Source organism: Corvus moneduloides, chromosome 1, assembly GCF_009650955.1.
Source record: "Corvus moneduloides isolate bCorMon1 chromosome 1, bCorMon1.pri, whole genome shotgun sequence".
NCBI lineage: Eukaryota > Metazoa > Chordata > Aves > Passeriformes > Corvidae > Corvus > Corvus moneduloides.
Window position 1 is genome coordinate 135,430,243 of NC_045476.1, and position 14,911 is coordinate 135,445,153.

General features: G+C 39.6%; 1 long non-coding RNA gene across 6 annotated transcripts; it reads left to right on the top strand.

The window, feature by feature from the left end:
* Nucleotides 1-4,288: 4,288 nt before the first annotated feature.
* LOC116453143 lies at nucleotides 4,289-14,488 on the top strand. Of its 6 annotated transcripts, none has more exons than XR_004243694.1 (5): nucleotides 4,289-6,951; nucleotides 7,434-7,617; nucleotides 8,229-8,391; nucleotides 8,911-10,882; nucleotides 11,388-14,488. It is a non-coding gene; the product is annotated as an uncharacterized LOC116453143 (long non-coding RNA). The 6 variants fall into 6 exon arrangements; XR_004243693.1 differs by having other exon boundaries at nucleotides 4,289-5,864; nucleotides 6,843-7,617; XR_004243691.1 differs by having other exon boundaries at nucleotides 5,224-7,617; nucleotides 8,911-9,145; nucleotides 9,273-10,882.
* The last annotated feature ends 423 nt before the right edge of the window (nucleotides 14,489-14,911 follow it).

A 14,911-nucleotide genomic window follows, 5' to 3' on the forward strand; every position in this document is an offset into this window, starting at 1 on the left:
TACTTGCATCTAGTACTACTTTGGTGAAGCTGAACAGTAAGCATTTTGAACTGTGAAAAATCCATCATTTAAATGGCAATGTAAAAGACACTGAAATGACACCTAGAAGAAGTTAAAGTGCTGCAAGAGAGATATTAGAGCAAATTGTCTAGAGTCAAGGACAGACTGAAGCCCTCAGAAGGAAGGGACCCAAAGAGCTGTCCCACGAAGTAGTTGAATGCAGCAACTAGGAATCCAGCAGGTACCATGAGTGGAGAATATTTGACATCAGAACAGGATCCCACCTTGAAGCTGAAAACAGAGTGATGTTTCACTTTGCATCTGACACTTCAGCTCTTTGCTAGGAAGGTGTTATGTTAAATTTGCTTTCGCCTTCCTAGTGAAACCTTGCAGTTTTTAATGTTTTAAAGTGTTCTTTAAAAAAAACCCCAAACCATCCAGGTTTGTCTGTATTCTCTGACTCATATTCTCCATAAGCAGCAAAAACATGCAGGGAGATATAAAAGAGGCAACAGAAGAGATCAGAGGACCCAAATGGAAGAGGGAATGGTACATCTCAAGGAATTCTGATGACACTGAAAAGTTTGTAGGTCACTTTTTCTTCTACTAAGAAGTCTATTTGTTTTTCTGGAAGAATTACTTGATCTTTTGAGAACATAGTAACTAAAGACTTCATCTTACATTGTGACCATATTTATGATGACAATATTATGATGGAGTTACTGCTTTCAAAGCCTCTTTAAAATTGTCTTGGTATAAATGGATCTTGCTAGGCCTATGAAATGAGACTATAACCACATTTAAAAACAGGTCAGCAGACAATATATTTGAGGAAGGGGAGGTGATTTTCCAGGGATATAAGTTAGCTCTATTCAAAACAGTCTTCATTTTGGAAGTGTGATTCAGATATGCTTGCAGACACACTTTCACTTCTTAAAGCAGTGAGATAATGAGGCTTGAAGTGGATTTATCATTGCACAATAGCCAGCATTTCACAATCTGAAATAAAATTACCCAAGGCCCTCATAGTGCACGCTCTAAGTTGCATGCATCTCCCCAATGAAAGGCAGGTGGTTGAAGTGATTTGAAAGCACTGTGTGATTGTATCAGCCAGGTGAGAGGCTGCTGGAGAAGAGCCCCAGCCCTGAGTCAGCAGAGCATGGTGTGATACCAGCTGTGCTGGAAGTTGGGCAGAACCTCCCTGCCTCAGCAGGAGCCTTGGGAAAGGTTTTGGCTGAGAAAGCTCTCCTAATACCTACTCCCTCTGCAGCTGTTTTCACATTTCCACAAAGGATGCAGCTGTCTCCCTTTGGAGGAATGTTCCCTGGGATGCTCTGAGAATGATAGGCATGTAGATTTGTGCAACATTTACAGGGATCGTACAAAATGAACATGGGAAGACATTGGGAAAATGGAGGTAGGTATGTCCTTGTTCCAAACATGTGCATTAAGGCACCTAATGTGACAAATGAATGTTCTGGAAAGACTGAAAACCTTAGAAATTAAAGTGTTGGAGACTGTACAAATACTATACTCATCAGGGAGGACTGTAGCATGACACAGCTTTTGTATTTTGCAAAGCAGTTTTCTCTGAATTGCTTAGCTCATCTGCTTGGTGGATTATAGGATAAATAGGCAAGGGAGAAGCAGCCATAATTTTTACTCATGAGATCGCAAGGGATTGAAACCAGCTACTCTTACTGTAGTGTAACAAAGCTGTAACACTCAGCTCTGTGCCCTTTACTGCCCTGAGTGGGAGTATCCTCGTCAGCATGGTTGATCCTTTCACAGCAGTGAAAGGGTATCCTGCATCAGAGAGCAAAATTCTGCATCTAGCAAGTCTGGTACAGTATTTGCTGATGGAAAGAAGACAGCTGCTGTATGCTCATTGCTCCAAGGGGAATGTAATCTACGAAGGAAGAATGTGCATCTAGGGATCTCAGCACTTCAAAAGGCATCATAGTCAAGAACTCTGAATGGTACCCTCTTAGAAAAAACATAATATCTCCTCACTGACTCATCATTCTTTTCATTCTTTCCTTCTATCTCACAGGACAGGGACATGCCTGGTTAGTATGCCTTACATAAAGGAATGTGTGTGAAAATTCAACACTCTTAGAAATTTCACTTCTTCAGAACCCCAAGCAGCTGTTCAGACTAGTAATGTGTTATTGAACACTTCTTTCTTTTGTTCAGCCTTTTACTGATTTCACTAGATGTGCACAATAGCTTAGGCCTCTAACTATGTGAGGTAGCAAAAGAGGTGATGACAGGGCTGGATTGTGAATGGAGGAGTCCAGTCACAATGTCACCAATATACAGAATGCAGTCTTTATTCATAGGGGCATGAAAGATGCTTTGTGAACCAATAGAAAAGCTGAGAAGGAACTGGATGGGTATAAAAGCTGATCCTATCTATATATTCCAGTTCTGCCTACATGGGGAGATGTCATCACACAGCATTACAGTTCTTAAATAATTCTTTAAAACCACAAAGACTGCAACTGCTCATTTTCTGCATATTTCTCCCACATCAGTGGAAAATTTATATCGAGGAGAACAAACACCATTTAAACAAAAAATGTTCATACAAATATCTTCTCTTTTAGCTGCTTGAATGGTTAGGACATGCTTTAAGTGGTGGTTACATCCACTCTATTTTTATATGCTTAAACTCTTTTGTCTCCTCTCTGCATTCAGAGACCTGCAAATTTTCTGGTATTGGTTTTCATATGTTAGTGGTATAATTTGTACCATTTCTGGACTAAGTGCTGAAATTGTGTCCTAATGAGTGCACTGCCTTTAATTAAAAATAAATGCAATGAAAACCACAATAATAAAATAGATTATAGACTAAGTCTCTAGCACCTGATCTTCATACAGTTGGCCACACAAGCACACAGTCATTCACCTCTTCTCCTCCTGTTGCTGCAATGTCCCAAAGACTTGAATTTATGCAATATAACTCTTAAAACATGTGAACATTTCTTGTTTGTCTGACTTTTTGACCACCTCTGGGAAAGCCTAGGAAAAAGGCCAGGAGAAAGCTGTCATTTTCTGAGCAGTAGATTCAGCCCATTTCCAGATGTCACCCTACAATGGGAAGGACCATGGGTCCTCGTGGTAGAAGGCTGGTGGCCAAGGCTAGCTGGTTTGGACAGACCAGTTGGTTTGGCACTATGGAGCAGTCCCCTCCTATCATTGTGGGAGCTTTGGGAAAGAGAGCAGGAAGAGCTGGTCCAGATTAACCAGCTTGTCAAGCCAGATTTAGTTTATTGGTTTGAGGTTTGACAGCTCTTTACTAAGTACACTAGTATTATACCCATTTTAGGACCTAAATGATCTTAGGAACAATATAGATTGAGAGGTTTCATGATACTCTAGTGCTTAGCCGACGCATATTTTTCACTTTATGGTGAATTTTTAGTATCAATACATTTATCCCAATCCTTATCCTTCCTTTGTGAACCCTATCACAACAAATATCACTAAAACTGTCCTCCTTTTTTACAACTCTTGGTTTGAAAGAAAAAATTCAAGCCACGCTACGTAGTTGGAAGTCCTGATATCTTTCTGCAAGTTATCTATATAATTCTGTAGCAATACCTTGCTGTTGTGCCAAGTATTACTTACTTTGTTCTGTAGTGACATATTAGATTTTCATCCCTGTCACTATTTCATAGGTGGGGAAGTGGTGCAGGGAATACTAGTTAAGGTGACATTCCCAGAAAGCTGGTTGTAGTGCCATAAATAGAGGGTAAGTTTTTATAGAGTTCTTAATTCACTAGTGCCACCACTTCAATTATGGCAGGACTTATGGGCTTGATGTTGAATCACAGAATATCCCAAGCTGGAAGGGACTCACAGGGATCATCAAGTCCAACTCCTGGCCCTGCACAGCACCATCCCCTGCACATCACACCATGTGCCTGAGAGCATTGTCCAAACACCTCTTGAACTCTGTCAGGCTGGTGCTGTGACCACTTCCCTGGGGAGCCTGTTCCAGTGCCCAAACACCCTCTGGGTGAAAAACCTCTTTCTAAAATCCAATCTAAACCTCTCTTGCCATTCTGGCCATTCCCTTGGGTACTGTCACTGGTCACCAGATAGAAGAGATCAGTACCTCTCCTTTTCCCCTCACAAGGAGGTTGTAGACTGTGGTGAGGTCTCTCCTCATAACTTTACCATGCACCAAAGTGCAACTGACAGGCTTATAGGTTTCAGGGTCCTTCTTCTTGCCCTTCTTGAAAATCAGCCTTCTTGAAAGCTTCCAGTCAACTGGAAGCTCTCTGGATTTCCAAAACAGCACAAAAATAATCGAGAGAGGTTTTGTGATGACATCAGCCAGCTCTTCAAGGATTCTTGGATGAATCCAATCAGGCCCCATAGATTTTTAGGGATCCAGGTGGAGCAGCAGATCTCTCACAGTTTCAGGGTCAGCTGGGAGTAGATTCTTGCAGTCATGGTCCTTCAGGTGAGGGCTCTGAGACCCCTTTGGTCCGTCATCCATGCTGAAGACAGAGACAAAGTTACAGCAGGAGTGATAGATAAGGTGTTGTGCAAATTAGATCAGAAATTAGCTACTTTCTGGCTTGAGAAAATTAGGAATTTAAGAAAACTGCTATTGCAAGCCCTGTAAAAAGTACTCTTTGGGCAGAACTTACAAAAGGTGCGTTTGACTCTTGTGATGAAACTGATGGTGCTCAAGAAGATGCAACTGTGTCTAAGCCCCTTTATCGAAACGTTGGCTGTAGCTGCAGGCTTGCAAGGTGGGCAGTCCTGATGCAAAAAAAGACTCTGTCAGCCAAGGTTACAGAGTACAAAGAGAAGAAGAAAGTCTTGTCTTGGAAACGTTTGGTGTACCATTTTGTTTTGCAGCTGGTTGATCAACAATGTTTCTGAGACTACTTAGGGTTTCAAGACCTTAACAGTAGCTGTCCAGACATGATTTAAGGGGCAGAACTGGAACACGGCATTTTGGAGATGCCACATTCTATTTTTAGAGAAGAAAAAATTGCTTCTTTTCTCTACAATATATTCAGAAGAATGTCACTTGAATGTGGCTTCTCCTGCATATCAGGACAAATCCATTAGAACACTTGGTTGTCTGCAGTACAGTGGAAGTAAAATGTACACAAAGCAAAATTTAAAAAATGGAACATAATACTAGTGAGCTAGAGGGGAGAGGGAAAAAATCAGCAGATGAATTTGGGAGTGATTTCTCCCTAGATGTTTATGAAATCTCATTTTAATCCTGAAAGCTTAGGCGGAGAAACACTGAGAAAAGCTTTGTTTGGGTGAACTGATGTTTCCAGAGGTTTTGGGAATGGGTTTCACAGGTTTCATTTAATTGCTCTCTGTCTGGGAAAGCAGCCATGAATTTGTGACTGATTGGAAATCCAGATGTAAAGTTGAGCCATTTTTTGCAGCTGTACTCCAGTGGACGTAGTGAATAGTTAAGGGAAAGTACAAGGCGTTCCTGAGGGAACATTTGGGGAGGGAGGAGTGTAGACTGACTCCCTTTTGGCAAGAAAGAATATCACTAGCAGTTTAAAAAAAATTACTTACAAGAGAATGTAGAATTGTTTCTGAAAGAGATTTGCCATGTTCTTTTTTATAAAACAAAGAAAGCAAAAAGTTGTGTTTGTCTCAGGAAAGGAAATCAATGAGTGCATATTTATTATAATGTTATTTGTTGCCTTTCTTGATTTCAAAGAACTATAACTCCTCCAGAAAGAGAAGTCCTTTTGGACATCCTGCATGAAGAACTACTCTGACAACTGCATCTGAACAGAGCACTGAGTATGGCACTGAAGCAAAGAAAGAGCATAAGGTGGCAGTCTGCTTCCTCTGCCTGTTAACAGGTCAGACCTGACTCCTCTATCCTCTTCTATAGCTAAGCATGCTTTTAATGTATAAGGACAAAGGACTCTCAAGTAATAGAATAGAGCCTAGAAAACGAGGATATTATAATAATGGCCTTTCTTAAACATAAAAACCACTTCACTGCTTATATGGTGTAATATCAATTTAGATTGATATGATTTTTTTCTTGCCAATTTGTATCTTTTACTTCTAGAAGCTTTTCTTCAGTGACCAATTTCTTTGACCTTAACAGAAAACTGGGCCCCACCATGTGCTGAGCCTTTAATGAATTGGTAGAGACACACCCTAGGAGCTCCATGTCTGTTCATATGGACTAGTTTAAAGATTATGGGCTGCTGTAGTCTCATAGGAGAAATGGTCTAAAACATTCTTTACTATGACCACAAACCTAATTTGGCGCTCTGGTTGTGCCAGGAGCAATACTGAGCCTTGACTCTGGCTGTGTGGTTAGCGAGCCTCAGGCAGGCTGGGGCAGTGTCCCACCACTCCCGTTGAGAAAGCAGAAGGCAATAATCTCTCTCAGCACTTCTGTTGCTTCGTGGAGTACGTGAAGCTGCTCCAGGTATGCACTGTCTGTAGCCACATGCATGCAATAATTTGGAGCCATTGGACCATCAGCTGTAAAGCAAAAAATTAACTTCTGTGGAGATACAGTTATGAACAGTATGATCTCCTTATCAAGCTATCATGCAAGTAAATAGCCTCAGTTTGTGGTACAAATATTAAAGGAGTTAATTTGCTTAAATTTTGCCTGTCATATGAAGCCTGTAATCAGAGCAACTACCATCTCCTTTGGTATTCCCTGTGGAGTACAGAGATTGTTGTCCAAATACTCACCAGACAAAACTTTCTCTCCTATAAGGCAACAAACAAGATACAACTCAGAAGTTAATTTTGCTTATGTAAAATAGTTCCATCTATGTTATGTTCCTCCTGCTTTTGCCTTGACCCATTAGCTAGCAAATCCTCACAGACTTGCACCAAGGCCAAATTTCTTCACCAAGCACCTCAGCATGAGCCAAAGGGTGGATGGATGCATCCTGAAAGGCTGACATCGAGGAGAAGGTACCTACTAAAACACAATAATAATTATGACATTTTGCTACTTTGCAAAATGCTGTTACAATATGGCAAGGTTTACTGCAGGGAAAGGGAGGGAGTCAGAAATAGTTGCTGTATTTTGTGAACAAAAAGGAGTCTTCATTTCTGAGTTTTGCATTGTTATAGTTGGTAAGAAATCTGAAAATGTATTTCAATAATATGAGATTAAATTTATAATTACATATTTTTACTATAACAGCAGAGAAAATATTTTGAATTAAGATCCACTACCAAAAAGAGCTGTTATAGGCATTAACCTTTGCAATTGATTTTAGTCATCTGTGACCTGATTATGAAAATGCTAGACTTTTGCAATGCACTTGGAAATAGTAGGCTGGGCATGTGAATCCTGCTATAAGTTGATGATTGTATTTTATCCTATCTCTTGTGACCCTTGGCCTATTTAAAGCAAATATCAGATGACCTTTTGTGTTTTGTTTCATCAGCAAAGAAGACTGGATGTTTTAACAGGTCTTTAATAAGCAGCTTTATGCATCAGCTGCAGTGCAGGAGGGTGGATCAAAATTATGTTCAAGGTGGAAAAGTATTTCATTTAACTACAGACACAGAAGAGTCCAGCACAGCCACTGAAGATTCCTCTGTAGGCAATGGACAAGGATCCCAGCAGCCGTAAGCAAGTGTTTATAAATGAGGTCAACTGTCCCCTAGTGATTTTTGTTTTTCTCTGTCTGGTATAGTGAGTGAACAAATTACTAGATTATACCTAGACAATTTCCACCCAGACTAAAAAAGTTAGGGTGAAATAATTCCACTAGGAAAAGAACAAAGGTAAACTGAGCTCTAACAGGATGCGACCTCTCTACGGGGTACTGAGCAGTGCTACTTAAATGGCCTGTCAAGGTGCCTCACTGATGAAAAGTAGTCTAAATCAAATCTGAGAATCAAATCAAAGTGGAACCAAGCAGAAACCAAGAAATCGAAGCAGACAGCTCAGTCTTGGACAACCCTTTGACAGGGGGCACATATCCCAAAAGAAGGTAACTAAATCATGCTACTCTTTAGTAATCAGGCTTTAGTGACCCTCGAATGAAACTGGTAAATGGGTATGAGATCTATTATTTTTTTAACATATTGTTTGTTTTTTGTGGTTTTTCTTGGTTGGTTGGTTTAGGGGTTTTTTTTTGTTGGCGTGTTTTGGTTTTTGTTGTGAATGTACATCAGTCTTTGCCTGTCCGATAAAGGAGGCCTGACTTTCTTTTATTTTATTTTTTTTTTTAAAGGGATGTCATGTTTCATATATTCACACTGGTGTTCAGGAACTAAAAAGGGATCTGTTCCTGATGTATTTCCCAGGCACATCCACGCAGTCCTGGTCCCTATGCCAGGACACCTACCAAGATTCTTACCACTCCCTTGCTGCAAGATAGGAGTATTTAATCCGTGGTATGTTCTCATTTTGAGGAGCATTGTGTCTTTCCACGTTTCATACCACCACACCCACCAGGCTTTCACTAAAGTCTTCTCAAGGTGATTATCAATGCAGCACAATACTCCTAAGCAGTGGAATGGCCTAATGGAGAGTAAGGGGAAATCATTAAGATTATGTCACATTTCCAAGCCATCAGAATCTTGCAAATCTGGAAGGCAAATGTTGAACTCAGGAAAACCTTCATGCCGGCCATTGTCAAGTGAAAGCCTGGGAGAAAAATGAACAAATACATTGCATGTTTTTCTAAATATTGCTGAACTGCTCAGGATAAATGTTCTAAAAATGCTCTCATGGAAGAATGGTGAATATAATAGACACATTTTTGTTGGGACATGTTCATTAGCTTGAGGAACTGTCAGTTTCCTGATGACTTCCTCTCTTATTAGTATGTATTAAATCTTTCCAAGCATGTCTGCCTTGTTGCCATCTGATCTGTTCATTGAGGAGAGGTGATTTAAATTTCATGTTTGCAGGCTTACACCAAGAGAAAGCTTACACCAATGAATCACTGAGAAGGAAATACCCCAGTTTGCTGGTAGAAGTTCACCTGAATGGAGTCGTTTTGGGGCCTTTGGCAACACCTTGCTGAAGGCCTTGCTGCTGTTGGACACAAACAAGGCAGATGAAACTTTGTTCAGAGAGAAATGATATTGTACACTATAGTGGCCAGAACATATCATTCTTTGTCTTCATAATAAATTAAAACACGTAAGTATTAATTTCCTAGGTAACAACAGACTTATTGTTTTTTAGGTTTGCTCTTGATCTTGTACAATACATCAAAAGAAATAATTTGTCTTCTATATTTAACATCCAGAATTTTTTTCTTGCACAGAAGTTCAAAGAAGATTTCAGTAGGAACTGAGGACCCTGACATTTTCACCAGTAAAGGATTTTTCAGGTGCTTTTGCTCTCAAGTGGAAGAATCTGGCCCCATGCTTCCCACTGGGCAGGGCACATCATGCTGTATCTTCTGCAACTTTCCTGCTGACCACTGCTCTTACTTTTCAAAGGTGACACCTGTGAATCAGTGCTTAAGGCATGTCACACTCAGCTCTCCCATCATTACCAAGATAAAAAAGTCCCACAGGCAACTCTCCTTCAAGCTCACCTCAGCTACTCAGTGGTTCTTCCACTCGCTACCTCATGTCTTGGTTTGCTCCTAAACCTCCATCCATGAATTTTCTCCTTCTTTTATGTCTTTTTTGGAGAATGTGACTATTGGTCCTGCTGTTCTCTTGAAACCCATGTATATATATTTCCCATGCTGGCCAATTGTTTTCTCGAGTGAACAGGAATTCAATATAATCCAGCATCCAGTCTGCAGAAATACTCTTACAATAATGTTTTACCTACCTCCAGGAATCATTCAATGTCCAAATGCAACTGTCTCATATTGCATCCATGAGTTGTTCATCTGTAGATAGTGTGGCAGTGTTGCCAATGAATAGCTCAAAAATTTTATTAAAAAATTAGCTTGAAAGATGGTATTGTGAAAAGAGAGCTTTCTTTTTAAGGGCTGCATTTGCTTTCAGGTAAAATTGCTTCATTTTTTTGCTTCATTGCTTTTCTTTTTCATTATTTTTTCCAAGCCCGATCATCCATCCAGTGTAACTGAGCTGTTTCCAGCAATGAATTTCGCTTGCTCCACATTTCAGGACAAGGTTATAGCTCTAAAGTGTTTCTGCCACATAATTTCTCATGCAAAATATTTTCTCTTCTAGCTATAAAATTGCGTGATCCTGTTTTTCTCACGGAGATAGGAATTTAGAAATGTGGACACCTTCTCAGATATTTTTAAGAACATAACATGGAAGATTTCACAGGAAGAGATGGGCTAAGTGCTCATTGCTATTCCTACTTGTCTAAAATATTCCTACTTGTCTACAATATCCCTGTAAGCCAAGAGTGAAAGTGTTTCATTCTGCCTCTAAGAAACAGAGCAGGCCATTACCAGAATAACTGGTGACACCACTGTCACTCTGGCTCGAGATTATCTGGTGCATAAAATGTGCATCATCAGGCACTTGCTCAGTTCTTTCCTTTAGATTGCTGAGTACTGTGAAGCCACTCCAAAAAACTTCAGGGGTGTCTGTGGTGGAAGTCCTTCTGCATAAGTTGACCCTTCCCCGCATTCCAGTGTTCCTGCTTTGATATCCTTTTCTCCTTACCTGCAGGTATGCTGCACCGTTGCTGTCAAATTCAAGTATACTAATCTCACTGTGCATCGGTGTTACTCAGAACTTCCTCCTGCCTGAGAAAACTTCCCAGCCGCCTTCAGAGTGCTTGTGCTTTGACTTTGAAGTTACAATTACCCAGACAAAGCTGCCAGTAGGGAAATATCACTCTTTATTTCCTTTTCCTCTGCATCAAGGATTGGATTTGCACCTTTTGCAAATCAACACAAGACTGCTGAGGACAGAGAAATGGTCTGTTCAAATCCAGGTAAGTTCTTGTTCCTGAGGGCAACCGGTCATAGGAAAAGACATCTGAGCTTGTGTTTTATCTATCTACATCTCTATTTCCACAATCCTGCCTTATCATAAATACAGAAAATTAGCTTATTAAAATTTAAAATAATACTCGATCATCTTCTGTTTCCCAGCTTTCTGCTGTTCCAGACAGCTTTAAAAATTTGTCTAAAATTTAAAATCAAAACAGGGAGCTTCACCTACCATTATGAATAGGAAATGTTTGTTCTGCCTACTGGTCCCCTGTTCAAAACTGTTATTTCACTAGAACAGGTCACTGAATGGTGAGAATGTTTCCATAGCTACCATGCTGGATGGACATAGGGAAACAGAATTTGCAGGGAAAGCTTTGTTCTTTATTAAACTAGCTGATATAGGTGAAAAAATCAGGTGACATTTCAGGCTCAGAATTCCTTCTTCTGTTCAACCAAAATCATTGTGTTCCACCTATACATATGATTTTCTGTTGTTTGTTTCAGCCCTCTTACTGATGGACGAGGCTGTATGAGCCTGAGCTCTGGAGGGAAACAGAACATCACTCCTGTTGATCATTCAAGCTGTCAGCTTTGGTCACTAATCTGGAAAGGACTGTGACTCTGCATAAAAAATCTCTACCTCTCAGTTTGTGCCTCATTCAGGGATCTCAGGTTTACCCAAAGAAGTTGTTTGAGACAAACACATTTCCAAAGCTGAGCACTGGGATGCGTGTGACAAAGTCAAGCATCCCAAGACTGTATTTTGAAGGAATCCATATGCTTGCTACTGTCAACACTTTGCTTAATAGCTGTAAAGTTGCACTGATTTTCTCAGTACTGTAACGTCCCAATGACATTAGGCAAGAATGCCTGTACAAGTCTGTTGCAACATACTCAGCAAGTATTACCAGACAAGAAAGAAGCACAACCCTTCAAGTACTGGGAGAAAGGTTGTCCTAGTTCTTTGGAAATCTTTTATGTTTCTTCTTTGACCTAGCAAAGACCTAAAACTGCCCAGTGGTTTCTTCAAGATTTTGCAACCATGTGGCAGAGCCCAGCAGCTTTCTGAATTCACTTGATAAAAGTGTTTGGAAATCAGATATTAAAAGAAGGGAATCAGGACTATATTCACTCCTGGTAAAAAAAGAGGCCAGGGCTGTGGCCCTCAGTGAGAAGCCGAGCTCAGTGTTCTGTGAGGCAGGGGCAAGGTTGTGATGGGGCAGACCAAGGCACATCTGGAGTCTCAAGCAGAGAAGAAAAAGTACAACAAAGGATAGAGCATTATTGTGATATTACCGACTCCTCCTTTTGGCAGGACATGATGCAGAATGGCACAAGGAAAATGCTTCAGCTCTGGTACTATATGTCTTCTCTCGTGTGTGGAGCTGGAAAGGGATCTCACAGTTGTTCTTGCATAAAATTGTGTCTTTCCTTTGGTTTTGCCATATAAAGACATCCCTGTCATCAATCCACAGTGGACCCAGTCCTATCAAGTGAACAGACTGTCTGTTCTGATACACAGAAATCTCAAACTGAGGGATTTTTTTAAAAAGGCTTGGGCAGGGGATATCCTGTACTCCCTTTCTTTTTCTCTACAGCTTCTCTGGCCCCCTCCTCCCACTTCCACAGCCTGAGCTCAAGTTTGTACACCTTTTGAACTATTTTAGAAAATGTACAGCTTGTCCTCTAAGAAGTAGGAAATTACTTTTGATGGTCTATTGTATAAGAATTTCCATATTTAGACAAAAATCAACAGATACAATCTCTGATTTCCTTTCCCCTATACTCCTCATATTTTCCTCTTGCATTGCTTGGTTTGGCTGCTGCCATGCTGTAGCAGAGGCAGATGTCATCAATTAGAAGATGGATCTATAACTCGTGAGAGATAATATTCAAAGAGCCTGCTCATCCAGATGCTGTGTACTCAGCCTGGTCTGGGATATTGGCCCCAGCTCACATCTGCAGTTTTTGATGCTTTTAAAGGTGTTTCAAAGATAAGCTTCTACTCAGTCTGTGCAGAATATATGTTGCATATAAGAAAATTTTGGCTCCCTGGTCTACAAATTCTGATGCAGTCTTTCTAAGGCTTTGTAAAACAGAGGTCAGTGATATTAGACTGGATTCATTATGTAGCTAAACTCCAAAAAGGTTTGCTAAACCCAATAAATTTTGGGTTTCTTGTAGCTAACTATTTGGTATGATCATGGTGTAAATTGTCTCAGTGACAGTTAACTCAGCAACAATACTGATGGAGGAAGGAACTCAGTAACAAGAGCTCCATAACTTTGTAGTAGTTCAACCCATTTGCAAAAATGCTGGAGAGGAACACTATCAAGCAGAACAAAGTCAGAATAATATGTTAAAATATCAATACAATAAAAATTAAGCTTTCTGACTTAAAATTAAATTTCTCAAGGCCTTTAAAAGTATGATTCTGGCCAATTTTAATGCCAAGAAAATGACTGATGAATTCAGCAAGTAAGTTTAAAAAACTCAAAAAACCCTCCAAAAAACCAAAACCCCAATGAAATTAAGAGAACAGCTAAAATTTAGCATTTGCACTTGAGACAGGACTTTGGCCTTTGTCAATTTAAACAAGAGTCATTCTTACATTCAGTTTCCAAACCGTGGGATGGACTTCCTTTGAAACAAAAGATGCTTGCTAAGATCCTGTTTCTACTGCAACAACAACACAGACATTAACCTTGCCTTTCCCAAAACAAGCACACATTTCTCTATATATTGCATACATAAATTTGTTCCTTGGGTGGCTTTTATGAGAAAATACATTGCACACAGCAGAAGCTGGTCACCTCTTACAGTACAAATTAAAAGCTCCTGCATTTTGATACCCAAAGTGATCTAGGTGCTCATCTGTGACTGGCAAGGATTCCAGTGTAGTTAAACTAGTCTTTCATGAAATCTGAGCACTTGAGTCCAAAGGAAAAAAGTTATTTTGTTTTGTTGCATTGCATTTTTATTGCAAAATGAAGCAAACCATTATAAATGAGAAGTTACTGCTTTTTACTTTTAACTTTACATCCTCTCTAAGTATTTAGGATAGCCTTCACTGTTTAGAAAGCACATGTAAGGCTTGCAAACTGGCCAATTTTTGTGTAATAGATCAGTTTATAATATATAAGTTCAGCTAACTTACCCCTATTTTCCATTGTCAGCCTTCTGGCTTTTTTACTAGTCTACAAAGAGTGTTTTGCACTGAGAAATACCCATGTAACTACAATGTTTGTATTCACATGGAGAAAATTATAAGCACATGAAAGTAAAGCACATTCCTCATGATCTTTACACTGCTTGAAGATTAAGAGTACAATAGATTAAAAGAATCCAGGAATAAGTTGGTCTCCAGGGAGCGGTCACAATATTTGTGTAAGTCTATGCTGCTTTAATATATGAATTACAAAAAAAGCCCTAATAGAAATGTTTGAAATTTTTTTGAAACACACTAACTATATGGCCTCACCCCACTTTGGTTTTTGTGTTTCAAAAGTAGAGTTGATCAAAAAAGTTTGTGCCATGCATTAAAAAAAAAAAAAAATCGGAGTCCAGTCTGTGTGCAGTAAGGCTGTTCAAGATATGTAGTTTTACAAGAACTAAGAAAGCATTCCCAGAAAGACAGTGTTTCCAAATAAATGGATGCCCCTAACAAATATTTAGTCCTTAATTGCAGTATTTATGATGTTTGACTTGTTGTAGATAATCTCAAGACTCTAATAAAGACTTGAGGCTAGAGTAAGTTCAGTGTAGTTACCTTGATTGGCAGGATCTGAAAAGCTTGACCCTTAACTGATTCCATCAAGAAATCACAACCACCTTGTGACATGAAGCAAAAGTTGTTATTAAAAGATTAATAAAGTTTAAAAAAATATTAAATTAACATGTTAGATCTTGTGAAAATACAGTGGAGAATAATAGATATTAAAAACTCATCCAGTAAGTGCCACCTGGAAAGCAATAGAAATGGCACTACCACAAAATCACAAGTGACACACTTCAGAAAGAGTTCTTAA